The sequence below is a fragment of the Halichoerus grypus genome, chromosome 10 (assembly GCF_964656455.1).
Source record: "Halichoerus grypus chromosome 10, mHalGry1.hap1.1, whole genome shotgun sequence".
NCBI classification, from domain to species: Eukaryota; Metazoa; Chordata; class Mammalia; order Carnivora; family Phocidae; genus Halichoerus; species Halichoerus grypus.
Genome location: NC_135721.1, coordinates 8,050,755 through 8,070,644, shown reverse-complemented (window position 1 = coordinate 8,070,644; position 19,890 = coordinate 8,050,755). Strand labels below are relative to the sequence as shown.

General features: G+C 51.5%; 1 long non-coding RNA gene across 1 annotated transcript in view; it reads right to left on the bottom strand.

The window, feature by feature from the left end:
• Positions 1–1,747: 1,747 nt before the first annotated feature.
• The window catches only part of LOC118539195 (uncharacterized), a 122,675-nt gene continuing 104,532 nt past the window's right edge, over positions 1,748–19,890 (bottom strand). Inside the window, exons 2-3 of the long non-coding RNA XR_004919035.2 lie at positions 14,984–15,171; positions 1,748–3,964 (exon numbers count right to left, since the gene is read on the bottom strand). This is a non-coding gene — a long non-coding RNA (uncharacterized LOC118539195). The remainder of the gene's footprint in view (positions 3,965–14,983; positions 15,172–19,890) is intronic.

Here is a 19,890-nt window from a genome sequence, read left to right as displayed (position 1 = left end):
CTAGCTCCCGCCCCTAATCTCTCTTTCTCTCTCACCAGCTCTGAGCTGGGCTCTCTTCACTGACCTGCCCGTCAGTTTGAGCACATGCCCTTCTAACTTTCAGAGATGCACCATGGTTTGGGGGGTGCCGCTGTGCCCCTGTCGTTTCTCAACAGTGTACTAGCTTACTCCCTTGTAAAGCTCCTTGCTGCCACTTCAAAGGGTTTCTGGCAGGCAAAGCTTTTTGACTTTGCGAGGCTGTTTGCCAATGCGCCATCAGCCATCTTAAACTGGAGCCCCAGGAGCTGCGTGTACCCATGCACCCCGACATGATCATCTTTTTCCAGATGGGAGAATGTTCTTCTTCCCAGTACCTTCTCTTCCAATCCCTGAAGCTGTGTGTGGTTACATCATTACTTAGGGTTCCAGTCGCTCTGTATCTCTTTGTTTCCCCAGAGCCCACACCCAGCCTGTGAACAAATCTGGCCAGACGCACCTTCAGATGTCCATCCAGACTTGGGCCACCCTGGGCACAGCCACCCTCCTCCCTCCTGCTTCCCCCTTTGTCACCTGAAGTAGGTTCTCAACCCTGCAGCTGGGGAGAACTTTTTAAAATGTGTTAGAGCGTGTCTCCCCCTGCTCAAAACCAACACTGGCTTCCATTTACCTCACTCAGAGTGACAGCCCATGACCTCACTGTGGCCACCAGGGACAGCGTGATCTGCAAGCCACCCAACCCTCTGCCCTCGCCACCTACTCTTCTCCCCTCCCCCATCTCCTCGCTGCCCCTCCCAAACACCGGGCAGCCCCCTGCTCAGGGCCTTTATTTGTAGTTCCCTCTGCCCGGAATGCTGTCCCTGACCACAGCCACAGCCCCCAAGCTCCTGCAGCAGCTTCCTCACCCTCAGACCTTTACCCCAGGCTTACCTGTGCGGTGAGACCTTGCCTGACTTCCTTGTTCTAAACTGCACCCGCCAACCCACATGCTTTCCTTCTTGCTTTGCTTTTCCCCAGAATGCTTCTCAGCACAGAACTCCTTGCATGCCAGCTTACTGTTTCTTGTCTGGTGCCTCCCGCTGGAAGGACACCCCCTGAGCACAGGCACCTTGGTTGCGTTTTATTCCCAGCACTTAGAACAGCGCCCGACAGGTCGGAGGTGCTCATTACTATTTGTTAACAATTGAATACATGCATAAATTATGTGTCCTTACTAATGGGCACAGCACCCAAACTCACTTCCAAACCTACTTCTTAAAAAAGAGGGTGATGGGGTCATCAGGTACCTTTCTATCGAGCCTGGCATCTCTCAGAATCATCTTCATTATTGTCCCTAACAGCCTTTCGAGACTTTGATTTCCTGTTCACTCCTCCCCCCCGAATCTTTAATAGCACAGACATACGGCATATCGGTTCACACTCTGTGTGGCTCTCTGTGTTTTACACACATAAAAAGAGTACCAATTTTTCATCCTGAGAACCAATTTTTGCCCTCTTGGGGGTAATATCACTTACTGTGTAGGAATGCACGGTCTGGCCAAACTGGATATTCCAAAACAATTTAAACAGAATATAACTAGGTGTTTTTTTAAAGATTTTTTTATTTATTCATTTGACAGAGAGAGAGGGAACACAAGCAGGGGGAGTGGGAGAGGGAGAAGCAGACTCCCCGCTGAGCAGGGAGCCCGATGTGGGACTCGATCCCAGGACCCTGGGATCATGACCTGAGCCTAAGGCAGATGCTTAACGACTGAGCCACCCAAGCGCCCTAGGTTTTTTTTAAAAAGAGCCGTGCCTCAGTGCTGCGGTAGAAAGGGGAACTTAGTTCTGTGTGCTCAAGTCTGAATTCTGCGCTGTTAGCCCTACGTTGCCCTTGTGCCATCGGCCCCCTCCTGACAGCTAAAGCCACCCAGAGAGCCAGCAAAGCAGCTCCTGCTGGATTTCAGGAAGCTCTGTCCTGTCTTTGCACCCTGGGAGCCTGGAGAGAGACCAGTGCCCGCATCCGTTCAGCCCTGGGCTCCTGGACCATCTTGTGAGCCGGGAAGCCCGGATCCACCCCAGGCAGGAACCGGTTCTCAAATGCTATGTGTTGTCAGCCTCACGGAGCCCAGTGACTTTACAGGGAGAAGGGGGTGCACCAGGAGAGTGCTGCTGATCCTTCCACCTAGAACACCCCAGCCCCTCTTCCCTGAGGTCCCCTCAATGCCCCAACAGGAGGCAACCCCTCCCGTCCTGAGCTCCAGGGTTGCCAACCTGACCCCCGGGGTCTGGCAAGGTCATTGCCTTGTGGCGTATTGGGCCCCTCCGTGCCCTCTTTCTCCCCTCTAGGGGGCGTGTGGCCCTGCGCTGGGCACAGGGGGCAGTGGCTCACGTCTGACGCAGGTACTGTGGGACCCCGGTGTCAGTGACTCCTCCCAGCTGCCTCCTGCAGAAGGTGCTAGTTAGATATGCAGGATACTGGGAAAGAGCACCTGCATGAATCAGGTTAGATCATCTAAGTATTATTAAGGAACAACTGGATAGCTAATTGTCCGGGGCATAGCTGTCGTACCCAATTATGCGCTCATTTGAAGGAACCAATAGTGGCTCATTACTGAGGTCCTCCCGCAGAGGTGAGGGACTCTCACTGTGTCCTTTAAATGCTCTCCAGAGTCCTCGTGCAGGCTGCTCTGCTCGGTCACCAAAGCTGGCCCTGCAGCCTCGGTAGCCAATCCCACCCTGCAACCTGGACACTTTCACCCTAGAGTCTGAGGCAGAGGGGGGGCCAAGGGCAAGCCCCATGCTCCGGCCCATCACCAGAACTCTCTTAGTGGGGCTGAAGCCATTTACATGTTGTCTTGGCCTTTTGAACCTATTACAGCAGAATGGGGCCTCCCCCTCTGTTCCCCATGAAGGAAAACACAGAGCCCTTAACAATAGTAGGAATACATTTGGGGGGGGTGTCAAGGCCGGCTTTTCTGGGACTAAGGGTTAAAACTAGAGGCAAAGCCACCTGTCGGCCATTGAGCTCACCTGGAGATGAGCAGAGCTCGGAGCATGAGGACTCGTGTTGCTGGTGTCAGAAATGACAGGTAGAACTGCCCTGGGTACAGGGAGCCTGACCTTCATCCCGCTGGCCCTCACCTTCGGCAGCACTCCCATTCTACATCCAAAGCCATGGAGGACCCACAGGGGCCAATTAGGTGCGGGGGGGCCCTATGCAATTCCACCATCCACGCTGCTAGGCTCCTAGGTTGGGGGCCAGGGACAAGTGAAGACCACCAGACCATGTGTCTAAACATTTAAAGGTTATATACCAACCTAACAGACTGCTCAATAAAATACATCTCATTCTTCTACCATGACCGATATAACTTTATATGCACAAAATGAAAAGAACGTGTGTAAAGACCCAGCTTACATGCCTAAAATTTGGTAAAACATGGAAGATGTCAGAATTTAATATTGTAGATGCCTGGCTGTTGATGGCGTGAACTCATCCACAGAGCCCCTTCCCTGGAAGCCCCAACCATGCTTGGCCCTTTGCATGGCCTGCTCTCACAGAGCCTGGCTTGTGCTTGTGAGCATACGCTGAGCAACTGAACAAATGATACACAATCAGTAGTATGAAGACTTCAGAATTTGCTAGGTAAACAGAAAACTGGACCTGAAGAAAACATTAGAAACTTAGGTGCACATGTAAACAGCTTAAAAACAGGGTTTTGCACTCAAGAAGTGTGGGAAATAGAAGGTTCAGAGAGGACAATTAGATGCAGACCTCACTGTAAGCTATCACAGTGGACAACGTGGGGACAAAAATGGCGGTGGGATTCCAAACGAGCTATTTCACCATCTCTGGGAAAGACCCCAGGATCCTCAGACGGATTCCTCGTAGCTGTGGTCAGGCTGTAGGTCCTTCCTTCTGGACAGAATGGTGGGGGCAGGGCCGTGCACCTGTCACAGCCCTCTGCCACTCTAGCCAGAGTCACTTGGTCTCAGAGCATGGGAACTGGCAAAAAAAAAAGAGAGAGAAACTCAGAAATGGGCCAAAAAATGACCGGATGCCCCTTTTAGTGGGTTGCTAGACATTGTGGAGGGGATCCTCCCGGGTTATCCAATTTACTGTGGCTTTAATTGTCTTTGATTATTTTCAGTTTTAAAGATTAAAGTTAACTGTGGAGAGCAGATGGTGATGCAAATTATTTCTGTTTGTAGAGATGTAAATAATTTTGTCTTGTCAAATTGCAATTGATTACCACCCCCTCCGGAAAACGTCAGTCTTGCTTCCAATAGCAAATTTATCTCTGCATCCCTGAGTATGTGTATATAAACATAATATACAGATAAACACATATGTACATACGCATAGATACCCCTTCTTGGGATTTTCTTTTAAACTTGGTTTTTTCATCTTATTGGATTTCTCATTAGTTAAAAAAATTTTTTTGTTCTCTGTTCATTTTATATTTCTGTGAAAGTCATGCTTTCATAGAAATATATTTTTAAAAAAATTAATCCTGAACAACTGAAGGGGTGGAAATCACCCAGAGTCTGGGGAATTCATAACCTGGTCACCAGGAAGTTTGAGGAGAGAGTACAAAGCCAAGGGCAAGATGGTCGCTGATGTCCTGAGGGCAAAGACCTTGGAAATGCAGGTTCGGGCCAAAGGGCAGTGAAGGCCACTTTTTATCTGTGCCTGACACCCTCCAAGGACAGACCCTTTGCCTGGGGACAAAATGACCTGGAATTCCCAGCACAGCCCTCATGACTCCCCTGTACTGGACAAATGAGGGGTGCCCATCGGGGCTTTACTGACAACTTACAATTTGTACCCGAAGCTGAAATCTACAGTAACTGCTGAATGAAAGCCACCATCAAAAAACCAAGAGGAACATCGCCAGGGCATTTACAAACCCTACTTAGACTGATTGTGAATCTTTAAAAAGGTGCATTTTATCCCCTTGTAAACACACCAAGTGATTAACGGCCGTGAAGAAACAGTAGCCAAACATTCTCAAGTTACTTTTTAAACACTTTTTATTGTGCTTGCAGGTGCTGCTACTTAATGCAGCCTGTGGCCTGGTACAATGGGAAGCAAGAGACCCCGAGCCCAAGAAGCTCGGGTTTGAACCCCGGCTCTGCCCTCAATTAGCTAAATGGCCCTGGCTGAGGCCTTTAATCTCCCTGAGCCTCAGTTTCTCCATCCAGAAGATGGGAAATGGGATGCCACGCAGTGATGAGGCTTGCGGGGGGACAAAGCACGGGGTGCCCCCGAGGAGGAGGATGAAGGAAGGACCTCTGCAGGCACACATGGGTCCCCAGTACTCAGCCTTTTCTCCGTATCTCCTCTCGCTTCAAACTTCCCATCCTGGGAGGCGGAAGGAGGCACGTAATCCTCAGGCAGGCATATCCTTTCTGATATTTTAACTCGGTTTAAATTGACTTCAGTCTAGAACAGGACCAGCTGGAAATCTATTCCGAGGGCTGGTCCCACGCAGCCGTGAAGCAGGAAACAGCCCGTGTGAGGTGATTTCAGAGGCGCCTTGGGAAGGCGGCCCCAGCCCCCACCCTTCAAAAGCCCCTGCTTCCAGAAATTTCCCCATTGGTGCTTCATCCTTTGTTCTAAGCCCACTCGGTGCCCACCCCCCGCCCCCGTCAGGGACGAGGGGCACCCCTGAAGCTGTCTGAGTGGGTCACGCCTCAGGATGGATTCATTCCAGAAACGTCAGGAGTTCGAGAGCCAGATGCGCAGGGAGTGGAAGGAAGGCCGGCCTCCCTGGCTCACCAGCTCCATGCTGAGGGCGCGTCTCCGCATGGCTGAGCCAGAGCAAGGACCCCAGGCCCCTGAGTGTGTGAGGGCCAGGGGTCCCGTGGACAAGGAGAAGGTGGGGACTGGGGTCCTGGGAAGGGTTGGTCCATCACGACTCTCCACAGGCCTTATGCTCATGCCTCCCTCACATCGGGAGGCACTCTAGTGTTTGTCACCTGCTGGCAGGACAACTGGGCCACAGTCCCTGGAAGGCCGGTGCCTGCTTCCCTGAGCTGCGATGTCGCAGAGCACAGGCCACTTCCTTCCCAGACCCCTCCCGGCTCCAGCGGCCACAGCGCCTCGGCGTCTCCGGCTTGCGAGCCCCAGGCCCAGCACCGGGAGCTGAGCTGTGTGGGTTTGAAACGCTTAAAGAGCAGGCTGAGCCGAACCAGCACCGGCTCAGAGAGAGATTCCACTTGAACACAATGTGCACCCCTCCCCCCGCCTCCCCAAAGACTCGAAGCTTGTCACAAATCGGAGGCATGGCGTTTACTTGCTCCTATATCGCGGTACCTGAGAAGTGACATCTCTGAAAAACCGTCTCCACAAGGAGCTGTCCATTCCGTGGGTCCATTCTCGGCCGTCTGGGCGCCCTTCTCTGGGGTGTCCCAAGGGAGAAACACCGTACCCCACAGGATGCGTACAGAGGACCTGCCCTCGGGTGCCTTCCCTGCGACCGAGGGCCACCACATTCTGCTTCTGTGGCCCAGGGCAGAGGCCAACACATGCTGTCCCCCGTCTGTCCCCTGCCGGGCAGACTCCAGGCTCACACAGGTAAGGCCCTCAGGCCAAGCACACGGCGAGGGCTTGGCTAACATGTCTCCTTATCTTCCCTCCCTCCCTCGCTCCTTCTTTCTCTCTCTTTCCTTCTCTCTCTCTCTCTCTCTCTCTCTACCAAAGCAACAGATACCTATCAGTCACACAAGCGGTTGCTGAATGAGCGGCTGTGGAATGACGGAACAGCACCGGGGAAGCCCGCAGCCCGTGGAGGTGGACAGGGCTCCTGCCTCCCACAGGGAGTCACTCAGGAGACGGAGGGCACGAGGACTCTCCGGCTTCTGCCCGAGCCTCCCAGGGACTCGCAGCTCCTGCTTCTTGTGGCATCGTAGGTACACGCAGTGCTGGGGCCGTGGCTTCCAGGAGGAGCCCACCAGGGAGGAGGTCACGGCCTCATTCTCTCCGTGACCTCCCCTCCCCCGCTGTAAGCGGCATGCTGGTGGCTGGCGGGGGCACCTCACCAGACACAGCAGGACACAGCCGTCCCGGCCTCACTGGACCCCGAGGCTGATCAGATCAGGTGCAGCCTGGCACGTGCGTCCGGCTCCTGTGGATGGGCAGGGGTCTGAACTGGAGCAGGGTCCTACTGAGACGTCCTCCTGCCTTGGTTGGGATGCCCTGGGGGAGAGCCCTCTCCCTGTCCCTGTCCCCAGGCTGACAGGAGGGTGGAAACTCAAGGGGAACTTGTGTTCTAGGCTCCCCCTCTTCATGCAACTGTCCTAGGAAGAACCCCTCAGGCCTGTTTTCTATACTTGTCTTAGGTATGAGTTGACCATTGACAGACAGAAGGAGATTTTGGCCCAAGGATGAGGTCAGAAACTGCCTAGAGAGATCTGACCTGTGGTCAAAATCTGGCATTCTGGATTTTTCTCTTTAAAAAAGGGGGCAGAGGGGCGCCTGGGTGGCTCAGTCGTTAAGCGTCTGCCTTCGGCTCAGGTCATGACCCCAGGGTCCTGGGATCGAGCCCCGCATCGGGCTCCCTGCTCTGCGGGAAGCCTGCTTCTCCCTCTCCCACTCCCCCTGCTTGTGTTCCCTCTCTCGCTGTGTCTCTCTCTGTCAAATAAATAAATAAAAAATCTTTAAAAAATAAAAAAAATAAAATAAAAAAGGGGGCAGAGGGGCACGGGCAAAGGGGGCTGCTGAGGGCCCTTCCCCCACTTTGAGGCAGTGGGGACAGCACTGGGAGACAGATGGGGAAGGTCATGCCCTGTTGTGACCACAGGACTTTCCTCCAGATTTCTTAGGAAGAGCAGAGTAAAACTGAAGGATCTTGGGAGCTGTCATTTAGGAAGAACTGGCCCAGGGGGTAGCCTAGGCACCAGAGAAGTAACGAAGCTCCTGGCAGCCTGGGGGTGCCCGAGAGCACAGACGGGGCGGCTGGGGCGGCTGACTCCGGGCATCCAGACGCTAGTGAAGGCGCTGTGTAACGTGTAAGCCGCTTGTGATTTCCATGTCTAGACGCACAACAACTCAGACAAGAACTCCCGAACTGTGTGACTCAGCAGACTGACCTTTCTCCCTCTCTTGCCCTCCCTCCAAGCCATGTGTCCCCATCCTATGATGATTTTTAGAAACCACAACTCTGCCCATGTCCCCTGCTCAGCCCCAGCACCCCCACCACGTGACAGCGTCTGGCCCTCCCACTTCAGTATCTAGGCCCTTCTCTGTTTGGCGGTCAGCTCACAGCACACACCCCACCGTCCCCACCCCCACTTCCAGTGTCTTCTCCATGCTTTGCAGTTCCCTTGTCTCAGCTCAGACTGTCCACAGAGTCCAGAAGGCCTTTCGGCCCGGCCTTACTCTGGAGTCAGGCTTCCAGAGTCAAAACTCTGCTCTGCCACGTTCAAGTCATGTGGCCTTTGTCAAATGATGTCACGTCCCTGTGCCCACATTTCCTCATCTGTGAAATGATCACTAATACTAGCACGCTCCTCCAATGTAAGAGGTGTTAAGTGCTTAGAATAGTTCTGGGCACAAACGGTAGCGGGATTGTTATTAGCCTCGACAACTTTTGTTAGTTTCCATTGTTCTTCGGGGGCCAGCCCCAATCCCACCTCCTCCAAAGCATCTTTATAGATGCCCTCCCCCAGCTCCTCATCGCGGTCCGTCTCTCCCTCTCACGGATCCCACAGTCTATGAGCCTCTATTTTAGCCCTCATGGCCATCTGCCTGGCCCACGGTTATTTCTGTAGGCATCTGTCTCCTCCGACGGAGCTTCTGGAACACTGGACCAAGGCTTATTCACCCCCAGCCCCGGTGTGGAGGAGGCAGCCTCCTGCAGGCTAGCCCGGAGGGTAGGAATAAGCAGGAATAAGCAGGGCAGGAAAGGTTTGCCCCCTGCAGCTGTCTGGGCTGGCAAGAATGAGGAGTGGGCACAGGACGTAGGGAGAAGTGTCAGGGCCCAGGCAATCACTAGATGGGACCACTCAGCGCAGTGCCTGGCCCCACCCGGTAAGGGGCAAACTGTATTCCCTTCTTCCCTTCCTCTCTTGATAAACCAGCAAGGAGATGACAGCTTTTTCCTCTTTCTCTTTTTTTTTTTTTAAAGATTTTATTTATTTATTTGGCAGAGAGAGACACAGCGAAAGAGGGAACACAAGCAGGGGGAGTAGGAGAGGGAGAAGCAGGCTTCCCCCGGAGCAGGGAGCCCAATGGGGGGCTCCATCCCAGGACCCTGGGATCATGACCTGAGCCGAAGGCAGACGCTTAACGACTGAGCCCCCCAGGCGCCCCTCTCTTTATCTTTTTATAAGGGTCATCCAACTTACGTATCAAGACCAAGTTTTCTCAGGACCCTGAGTTGGGCTCCCCGGGTTGTGCACTCTTGTATTTTGGTACAAATGCAAGGTCTCAGGAGAGAGGATGAGGGCCTGGAGTTCTCCTGAGGACCTCAGCAGGAACCCATTCCCCAAAGCTGAAGGGGCTTCCGAGGCCCAGGCTGCTGGGGAGCTGAGCAGTCATGTGGCCATTCCCACCATGGCCACTTGGGACTTTGGTGCTTAGTCCTAGTCTGAACTGCAATATGAGTTTCTTGATTTTATTTCCTCTTTTCCAAAATCTACCCCAGCTGGAAGATACATTCAATTTTTTATACCAGAAAAAAGGCGGAAAGAATGAGTGAATACCCAGTGCGGTGTGTTCCATTTGAATGAAGATGCTGCTGGACCCCAGCAGAGGGAGAGGGTTGGTGGTCTTCGTCTCAGTATTCTTGGGGATCTTGAGGATCTTGGGTAGTCATGCCAAAAAAAATCTTTCCTGTAAGATGTGTCAGGAGAAATCACTGTTCTCCAGGTTTGTCAGAAACATAATGTAGCCCGGACCACAATCAAAACGTTTCAGTCCTTTGGAAATCGTCAGGGTGCAACATCCATTGTGTCAGGCTTAGGAAGGGAGGGAGTTACTTCTTGGTGTCTGGTGATTGCCTCCGATGGGAAGTGCCCCGCTAACGGCCCCTCGCTGATGAACTTCTTAATGAAGCCATGGCTGAGTGAGGCAAATGGCTTGCTTTCCTCCCAAATGGGAAGGAAGTCTCAGAATTATGCTAATTGTCTAAGGTTTAATGGGTGAATTTAAAAATAGTTCCAAATATCTAGTGAGCCAGGATGACCCTGCCCAAAGTATCGGGCGGTGGGGAGGTTGGGGGCGGTGATAACCAAACACAGGAGAAACTAGCACCTTTAGAGGGGGTTCGAGGGAAGGGGGAGGAAACTGTAAAAAGTTTAGTATCCATGTTCTTTTTTGGATAAAAGAAAAGAAAACTTGTTCCTGAGGGAAGATACAGACTGTCGTGAGGATTTGGGGTTGGGGGGGCAGATTAAGGGAGATGGAACCTCAAGGAAATCCAAAATCAGGGATCAACTCAAGTACAAAAAGATGATCAGCCAAGTAAGAAATGGGCAAAGGGTCTGATAGACACCTCTCCAGAGGAGATCTACAAACGGCCCATGAGCGCGTGGAAGATGCTCAGCATTCTTAGTTGTCAGGGAGACACAAGTCGAAGCCACCAGGAGCTACCACGTCACACCCTCCAGGAAGGCCACAGTGAACACCACGAGAAGTAAGTGGAGAAATCGGGACCCTCATACATGCTGGTGGGAAGGTAAATGGGCCAGCTGCTGGAAAACGGTCTGGCGCTTCTCCTCAAAAAGTGAAGCCAGAGTTATCCACTCCAAGGTGGAAATGGAAATGTATACCATGCAAAAACTAGTCCATAAATGCTCCTCCCAACAGTATTAGTTTAGAATAGCCAAGAGATCAAAACAGCCCAAATGGACATCAACAGATGCATGGATTAACAAAATGGAGGATCTCCACGCAATGAGCCTTATTAGCTGTAAAAAGGAATGCAGAGCTGACATACGGTATAACACGGATGAACCTCGACACCATAAGTGAAGGAAGCCAGACACGAAAGGCCACATGTCATATGATCCCACTTATATGAAATGTCCAGAATAGGCAGATCCACAGAGACGGACAACAGATCAGTGCTCATCAAGAGCTGGGGACAGGGAGAAATGGGGAGCTGAATGCTTAATGGAGTGGGGTTTCTTTTGTGGGGGATGAAAATGTTCTGGAAATAAGTAGTCATAATGGTGGCATAACACTGTGATTATCCTAAAAGCCCTTGAACTGTGTACCCTAAAATGGTTGAAATGGTGACTGTTGTGTTATATGAATGTTACCCTAGTAACAGTTAAAAAAACAGGGCCTGTGTTCCTAATTCACAACGGGCATAATTCACAACTGGCCCAGGACAAATGAAAAAAGTAGGACCCTTGTTCAGAAGTTATTAAGAATTTCAAGGTGCCTCAGCAGAGTGCTGCCGGAGCACGGGCCGGGGCTGTGGGCACAGGTCTCACCTGGATGGGCAGGTGCGGGCGCCTGTCCTGGGAGCACAGGGCCTCGGACCTGGGGCTGGGATGCCCCAGTCCATAGTCACACAGCTCCACGGCCGCTCACGTCTGCCCTTCTCGGGCCCCCACGCTGCTGCTAGTAGGGCTTCTGCTAGCTTGCCTCTCCTTGGTTCCTTTCTAACTAGCTACCTCGGATTCTCTCTATGCTCCCACATGCACTTTCCTTGGAAAGGGATCTGATGGGCCAGCTCACTGGGTGGCTGGCCGTGGTGTATGCGGTACTGTCCCCAGCAGCTTCCCTCAGCTGTAGCAGGGACGGGGACTCTAGGGTCCAAAGCCTGAGGCTCCTTCAGCACAACTTGGGGTGGGAACGTATCTCACGCTTGGGATCGGAACTCCATGTGAAATGTCTGCTCTACCCAAAGTATCACTCTCATGTTGAGCTTTATCTAGAGAAGAAAAGGTGCGCCCCGTCTCTTGCATTCCAGGCAAGTCTGCACTGTGGTTGAGTCTGGAGATCCAATGTGATCCCCTGCAAGGGGGTGGGGGGGCGGGAGATCCCCATCATAGCTACCCCCCTGGACCCAGGGGGCAATGACCAACCGCCCACCCCATTTTCCATCTCCAGATGCCAACGATCTCTCACACACAGCTTTGCTTCAGTGCGGCCCTGGGCTGAGGCCATTGTCTCTCGGAAGGGGATCTCCCAGGACCAGGGGAGCAACGAGGCCGTGGGAAGGAAGGGAAGCCCACCCCTCCCCGGGGAGGCAGCAAGATGCAGCGCGCACAGCCCAAACTCTCACTGTGACCCTTACCCTCCCTCTTGAGCCCACGGCTCGCCTTCCTGGCACTGGCTCCCCATGTTGCTGGTACTGATTTTCCAGCATTGCAGCCCCCCTGCAGCTCCCACCAGACCCTCCCAACCCTGCCCGTGGCCACCGGACACTCACTCGTGATTGTTCATCCCTGGACGGTGACCGCAGCCAACAAAGCCAAGACCGGCGAGAGAGCACAGAGAACCTCTTCTATATCTAGATGGGACTTTGGGGACCATCTTTGGTCCTTTATTATTATTTTTTTTTAATTTTAGATTTATTTTTCCAATTACAAGAAAATGTTCTTAAATGATTCCTCTAAGGCGGTGGTTCCTAAGAGGAACCGTCTCTCTAGAGACATTTGGCATCATCTGGAGACTTTCTGGTTGTCGCAACAGGGGTATAAGAGGAGATATGACTGGTTTCTAGGGGGCAGAGGACAGTCTTCCGAACAAAGAATTATTTGGCTCAAAATGTCAACAGTGTCGAGACTGAGAAAACCTGCACTAAGGTCATGCAAATTTTTAAATTGGACAAATAATTATAACCGCGTATTTAAATTTTAAATAGCATCTCAACTGACTGATACAGAAGCTGGTGAGTTTACATTCTTTTACTTTCTTACACTCAATGTATAGTTTTATTATTTTTATATCTTGTAATATACAATTTATTTTTAAATTATAATACTCATATCATAATGTTCCCGAAATTGTTTAATCTTGGCTCTATATTTAAATGACTTGAATATGCCCTTTATTTTAACATATGTTCCCGCTTCACTCATTTTTTCCAGAGTGTAGATTTTGTCGCCAGATGTTCTATTTAACGACCTTCTGGAAGAGGTATTTTCATCCATAAGCTGACATTCACGTTGCATCGATCACCCTCATGAACTTGTATTTCGGGGATAAACTTAGGACGATATCATCAGCAATAGTCAAAGTGGAGCATTCTTTTCTTTAAATAAAAAATTTCTTTAAATAAAAATTTTGTCTTGTTGCAAAGTAATAAATATTCATTGCAGAGAAAAGCAGAAGACGCTGAGAACCAAATAGTACAATACGAAAACTATTCTCTTGAGATCAACGTATGCTGTCCCCGTACATACAGTATTACTCTCTATGCATATAGGTACTCAAAAAAATGAATCAGAGCTTATAATGAACACCTTACTAGTTTGTAACCTGCTTTTTTTCTCAACTAACAATACATAATAACTTCTCTCTCTGTCACTATTTACCTATATATTATTTATACGCATATACATATACACATGTAAACGGCAAGGTGTATATATATAGATGAATAACATATACACACATATATTCTCCTACATATTATCTCTCTGCAGTATTATTTTAACGATCACGTAATATTAAAGATAGTGTTATGTCAACCCTCTATTTTGTGTACATTTTTTCTTGGGTGAACGATGAAGCCACAGAGGTACTTACAGCCAAGCCTCTCTATATAATCATGATTATTTCCTTGGGATAAATTCCTGGAGATAAAAGTATTGGGTCAAAGGGTATGAAAAAATTAAGATTTTAAAAATATATCACCAAAATGTCTCTATAAAAGGTTTATCCATTTATATACTCAAGAGTAGGATATGGGAATGCCAATTTATCTGCACCTTCACTCACCAAATACTGCCAACTGAAGAACAGGGCAAAACAGTAATAATTTAGCACTTCTTTGATTAATACATCATTGAACATTGATTCATATATTGACCAATCCTATTTCCTCTTTGTGAGATCTTTCCATGCTCTTTCCCCGTTTCTTACTGAAGTATTTTTTTCCTAGTGATTTTCACCGGCTATTTATATATTCTGGCTGTTGGACCGCTTACTACCCATGTACATTACAAATATATTTTCCAAGGTTGTGGATTGCCTTTAGTTGTATTTATGGCTGGTTTGGGAAGTAGAGCTATTCTCTTTTTATGATCAGATCTACCGATTTTCCCTTTGATGGTTTCTACTTTTGGCATCATGTTTGGAAAGTCTTTTTTTCACCTCTAGGATATGTAGATATTATTATTATTTTTTAAAAGAGTGAGATTTCTTTTTTTTTTTTTTAAGATTTTATTTATTTATTTGACAGAGAGAGCACAAGCAGGGGGAGGGGCAAAAGGAGAGGGAGAGGCAGGCTCCCCACTGAGCAAGGAACCCAACGTAGGACTCGATCCCAGGACCATGAGATCATGACCTGAGCTGAAGGCAGATGCTTAACCCACTGAGCCACCCAGGCGCCCCCTAGGATATGTAGATATTAAATAATATTTCCTCTTGGTATTTTTAAAGATTTTTTTAACACATAATGTTTAATCCAGTTCAAATGTATTTAGTTCTATGGTAGGAGTTTCTTTTACTTATTTTGTTTCACCACTTATTTGAAATGAAAATAGCATATTTTGAGTTCTATGTCTTTCCTCCGCCCTCCCCCCTCGGCTGTCAGGCATTCTCTGCTCTGGTTGCATATTTTTCTGTTGCCGTTTGAAAACCAACTTTGGTTTATGCAACTGATTCTTCCGATTCTCAAATATCTCCTGGTCCCAGCCCCTGATGTGAGCCACAGCACCTAAGAGCTACACCCAGGTGAGGCATGAGAGGGAAGGAGAAGCAAAGTTTATTACTTACAATCTCTGCATTAGACCAGTACTTTGGGTAACTTGGGGGTTCAATCCTCCAACAACCCTGAAAGTATTACTATTTCATTTTCTGAAGAGGAGACATTAGAGTAAGCAAGATCTCAAAACTCACCACTGAAATTCATCTCCAGTTCTCACTCTGGAACCCCCAAGACTGGTGACCTCACAGTCCGCGCAGTGCCCCCAGGGCGGGGTGAGGCAAATTCTCCACCTCCCGCGTAGACCCTGCTGAGAGGAAGGGGCCTGTCTGGCCCCAGCAGCTGCCGTGGACTGAGCGCTCCACAGGACACAGAGGGGAACCTTGGGAGAGGGAAATGTCATATTAAGGATGCTGTGTGCTTCTCAGACTTGATTTTCCTTTGCAGGAAAGGAAGATGTCTATAAATTCTGTATCGTTGCAAGGTGACAGAAATGGGATTCCGGCAGGGAAGTGAGAAAGGATCGGGGAGGCCATCTGTTTGGTGATTTTGTATCTATTCCTCCCCTGGAGTCAGAAAGTTTCAAATCCACTTTGCAATCTTCTTGGCAAATGGAGCCAAGGACCCATTCCTGACGTGAAGTGTCCACAGTCCCCGGGAACCTGCCAATTAGCTGCTTTCACCACCTCTGATTTCACAGTAGGGCCGAAGGGCAAGGGTGGCTTTTGCATATCCCGGAGGTGGAGTGAGACCCCACAAGGGGTAACCTTGGACTGGGGACGGGAGCAGAGGGGCTCGGCGCAGGCGAGATGCAGCAGGAACCCGAATGGCCCAGAAAGGTCAGCAGCATGAGAGCTTTTGCAGCACGTCCCGTGTTCTCAAAGCCCACCCGGACTGATGAGGGCAGAGAAGCCCTCTCATGGGGGAAATGGCCTCTCACGACATGGGGCTCGTGGATTTCAACTTGGGAGAAGCCAGTCCTTCTCTCTCGGCCCTTCATTCAGTCAACAAGCACCTACGAAACTTGGGCCCTGGACCCAGGCATGGCCAGAGACAAGGAGCTCACAGGCCGGCCACCCTAGCTCCAAGGCTGGGGACAGCTAAGCAGGGGGTAGGGGTGAATGGCTGAGGGCACCCGAGTCAGCCTGGGGAGAAGACCGGCCATCAGGGAAGGTTTTCTCAGAGGTGGCCTATAGTAGCCCCTCAATAAATGTGCATGGGGCCCGGCTGAGAAAAAGCCCAGAAAAAGGAGGAAGGACAGGTGTGGCAGGCAGACAGCCCGTGTGCGAGAGCAAGGAGGCTGGCAGGGGACGTGAGCTCTGGGAGTGGCACCTGGATCTGTGGGGCCGGAGCAGTGGGGGCGAGGCCTGTCTGTCCCCAGGAGTGGATCTTTGGGACCAAGTGGAGAGAAGGAAACGCCCGGAGTGGAGGAAGGGTTCTGGAGACCTCTGGGTAGGTGTCAGAATGCCGGACCGGGAAGCAGCAGATCTGGTGTGTTCCTGATGTGAACGAGGAGGACACAGGGACATTGAGGGGTCCCAGCTTGTAACCCCAGTGGCTGTAGCCTGGCCACCCCACTCCTCCTGCCTCTTCCTTAATATCCCACTAAGGCGGCTCAAGCCTCCATCCCAGGGCAGCAGATAGTCCTGCTAGGAGCTTCCACAGACTCCCAGGGGGGCTCTGCAGGTCTCAGGTGACGGGCCACTCTGCCCCTCAGCACGTCTCCCGCAACCCCCATCTCCTCCCTCCCTGCTTCCTCTGTGTGGGGACCGTTCCTCTTCCCTGTTCTCCAAAGCTCTGATCGTACAAGGATGCTAATCAGGCTTTTAAAGTTCTTTTTCTTATACATTTAGAAAGATTATGTGTACAGAGAGACAGACAGAGAATCACCTCCCAGATCCCCCCACATTCCCCAAGTCCCGTATTCAGCCACTGTTGGTTCACCATGCACGTGAGCGTGCCCAGGACTCAGACTGTGGTCTTGGGAAGCTCCTGGCCCGAACAAAGAGCCAGAGGCGCACACGTCCGAGCTACCCTGGCGGAATGTATGAAGCACAACGGGGACAGCGGAGGGAGTGACTGATCAGAGTTGGCGCCCAATTCATTCGCCGAGAACGAACCCCTGGGAAGACCTTTAGCCGAGGTGTTAAATAATGAACCAGACTGTCCCTGGTGCAAGAGAGGTGCGAACGACAGTCCAAGCAGGAGATGCAATGTGTGCACAGACCTAGAGGCGAGAGAGCATGGCGAGAGGGGCGCGTCCCGGGAGCCCAAGGACCAGGGCGTGAGGGTGGCCAGATGGCGAGGGGCAGGACTCAGTCCCAGGAGCCTATTCGCCATCCTGCTGGCCACGGCTGCACAGCTCAGGTGACAGATGGGGATTCGCTCTGGGGAAACTGAGGCCCAGAAAGTCACATGTTTGTGGTTAATAGCTGGTTGGGGCTGGTGGGGGCCAAGGGAGCTAAGAGAAGGCTCCCACTGGGCCAGTGGTCCAGACCCAGCGTATCTTTTCTCCCCAGGTGAGTTTGTCCAGAGACGCTGAAGGTGGAGGTGTGGGGGGCTATGAACAGGACTAGAATTCTCCTCCAAACAGATCCTCCAGTGAGACCTCCAGCATAGTTGGGAGAGGACGAGGAGCCTTGCTGCTGGAGTTGGGAGGAAGAATGTGTCCTTCAGCAGGCCTTGTTTTGGAAATGACAGGTGCCAGGAGACAGGGAGGCAGACCGCGGCCATCTCTTCCTGGAGGCTCTGAGGTCTGCCCATGGGAGGCTGCTCCTGGGGCCAGGCGGCACACAGAGCCCCGGCTGGCATGTGGGAGAGCAGGGACAGGAGGTGGGGGGGAGCAGGAAGGGGGGCCGCCCTGCCCCCCATTGCCCCATTTTCTGCCCCCCCCACTGCCCATTCCCCAGCCGTCCTGCCATCTGAGTGAGGCCACAGGTCCCATTCACCCAGGCCTTCCCTCTGCCACCAGGGGCTCCGTGACCTCAAGGATACCCGGGGTCCAGGGTTCCTCTGCTGAGCGCTGAGCTTTGCTGCTACAGCTCAGGGGGTACAGTGTTGGTCATGTCACTCCTATTGCTCAAAAACCTTCAGTGACCCCGGGCTGAGGGCTGCTCCCACATGGGGCTCAGCCCCGCAAGCTGCAGCCTTCCCTGTGAGCGGCCAATGCACCCCAGAGGGCAGAGAATCCCCGGCAAAGAGGGGCGGGTGGGGGCAGGGGCAGTGAAGGCTGGGGGGGAGGTGGGGGGCAGCAACAGAAGCCCACACCCTGCACACCCGTGGGGCGACACTTCCCTGGTCTGTCAGTGGAGCTCCTGCAACCAGACCTCGAGTCCCGCCCCTGAGAGCCGTGGCCTCCGTGGACCAAATCCAGCCACCCCACCCCCAGAAACCCACTGTAATCCCTCCTGGCTTCGAACTTACATAGTGCTTTTCACAGCATTTGGGGGGTCTTGTTATTTAATTAAAAGAGAGACATCAAAGAGGAGAGAGAGTCTGGGCTTCCAGGTAAATGATGAATCCTGGCTCCACCCCTTTTTTGTCTTAGGCAAGTTACTCATTCACTTAGACGCTCAGTTTCCTCATCTGTGAAATGGGAACAATGTTCCCTGGTTGACACAGTCGTTGTGAGGACATAGGTGATGTGTGTGAAGTCCCGAGCATCGCGTGGCACAGGCCACACGCGCGCACACACAGCTTGTCTTCCTCGACAGCAGGCTCCTGTGGGACAAGGACCGTCACTCGGCCTCCTTGCCCTTCCCGCTGCCCTCCTCCAGCACTTGACAGTGTGCTGGGCACTAGGCGGAAATTTCGTGAATATTTGGCAAATGCCGCCCACACTCCAGCTTCTCCTTCTCTCCTGTGCTCCAACCCCTCCTTTCGGGGCTTGGGGCAGCACAGCCTAGATGTGCCACCAATATTTCAAATCCAAGATGACGAAGACAGAATGCGCGTCCTCCTGCCTGTGACCTCCTCCTCTGGACCTCACTTCCCCTGACACCCCTGCCGCTCCCTCGCCATCTCCTCTTCACCCCATTTCTGGAGGCTGGGCTAACCTGAGCAGTGCCGAATAGCTATCCACGGTGGGCATCAGAAGGACTGCTGACTTCGTTTCTAGAACCTTCTTTTTGTGGCAGGACCCAGAGAGCATTGGAACAGTTCTCTGATAACAACTATACCCCAGATCTCCGGGGCGGTCTGAGATCAGTGTCAGAGTAACTTCTGAACCTGCTTCCTCCCCGGTAATTGATAAAAGAGCATATGTCTTTAGGGTTGTTACAAGAATTAAATGAGAAAATTCTTATAAAGCTCCCAAGTAGAGACCCAGATGCAGAGCAAGTAAACGCTAGCTCTGGTCACTGACATTTTTACCGTCACCAGCATCTTCGCCAGAGTGATTTCACACCAATACTCTCAGTTCTGCCTAATTCATAGGATTCTTTTGAGAATAAAATCTAATAACGAACATGGAGCATTCTGAAAAGATCCACAGAGCTGTAGAGGGGCTAGATAAAAAGCAAAGATCTGGGCTAGCACCCTGCTGTGTGACCTCCGAAAAGTTACTTGCCCTCTCTGGGCCTTCATCTCAGAGTCTTCCAAAGCTGACACGCTGTGGTTCGGGGGCTTGTTTCATAATAGGTCCTAACCCTCTGGGCTGAGCAAAAGACAACTGGTGCTTCCTGATGCAAACAAACTCTAGTCACGCCAGCTACCTCCTCAAGGCAGGAGGAAAGGCTTGCCACACAGCCCTGAGCTCTTAGCCCTAGGCTCCCTGGGAATGTGCTGGAACTCCACTGGGATAACTTCCTGCAGCCTGTAGGAGGCAGGCCCAGGGCGGGTGTCATTGCCACGGTCTGTCCCGCCAGGCCTGGCACCCACAGGCCGGCTGTGAGAGGCTGCTTGGAAGCCCAGCTGCCAGATTGCTTAGTAACAGGAAATTGGTTAAGGGCTTAGAAGCCGGGAGATGGCTTTCTGTGGCTTGGTGGGGGTTAGCATTTAAAGAGCTTTTGGGCAATAAAAAGAGATGCCATTTTTTGCCTTTTGCATTTGCAATGTTTTGCAGTGTTCGAAATGGGCCGTGCTGTGAAAAACAGGTGCTCCC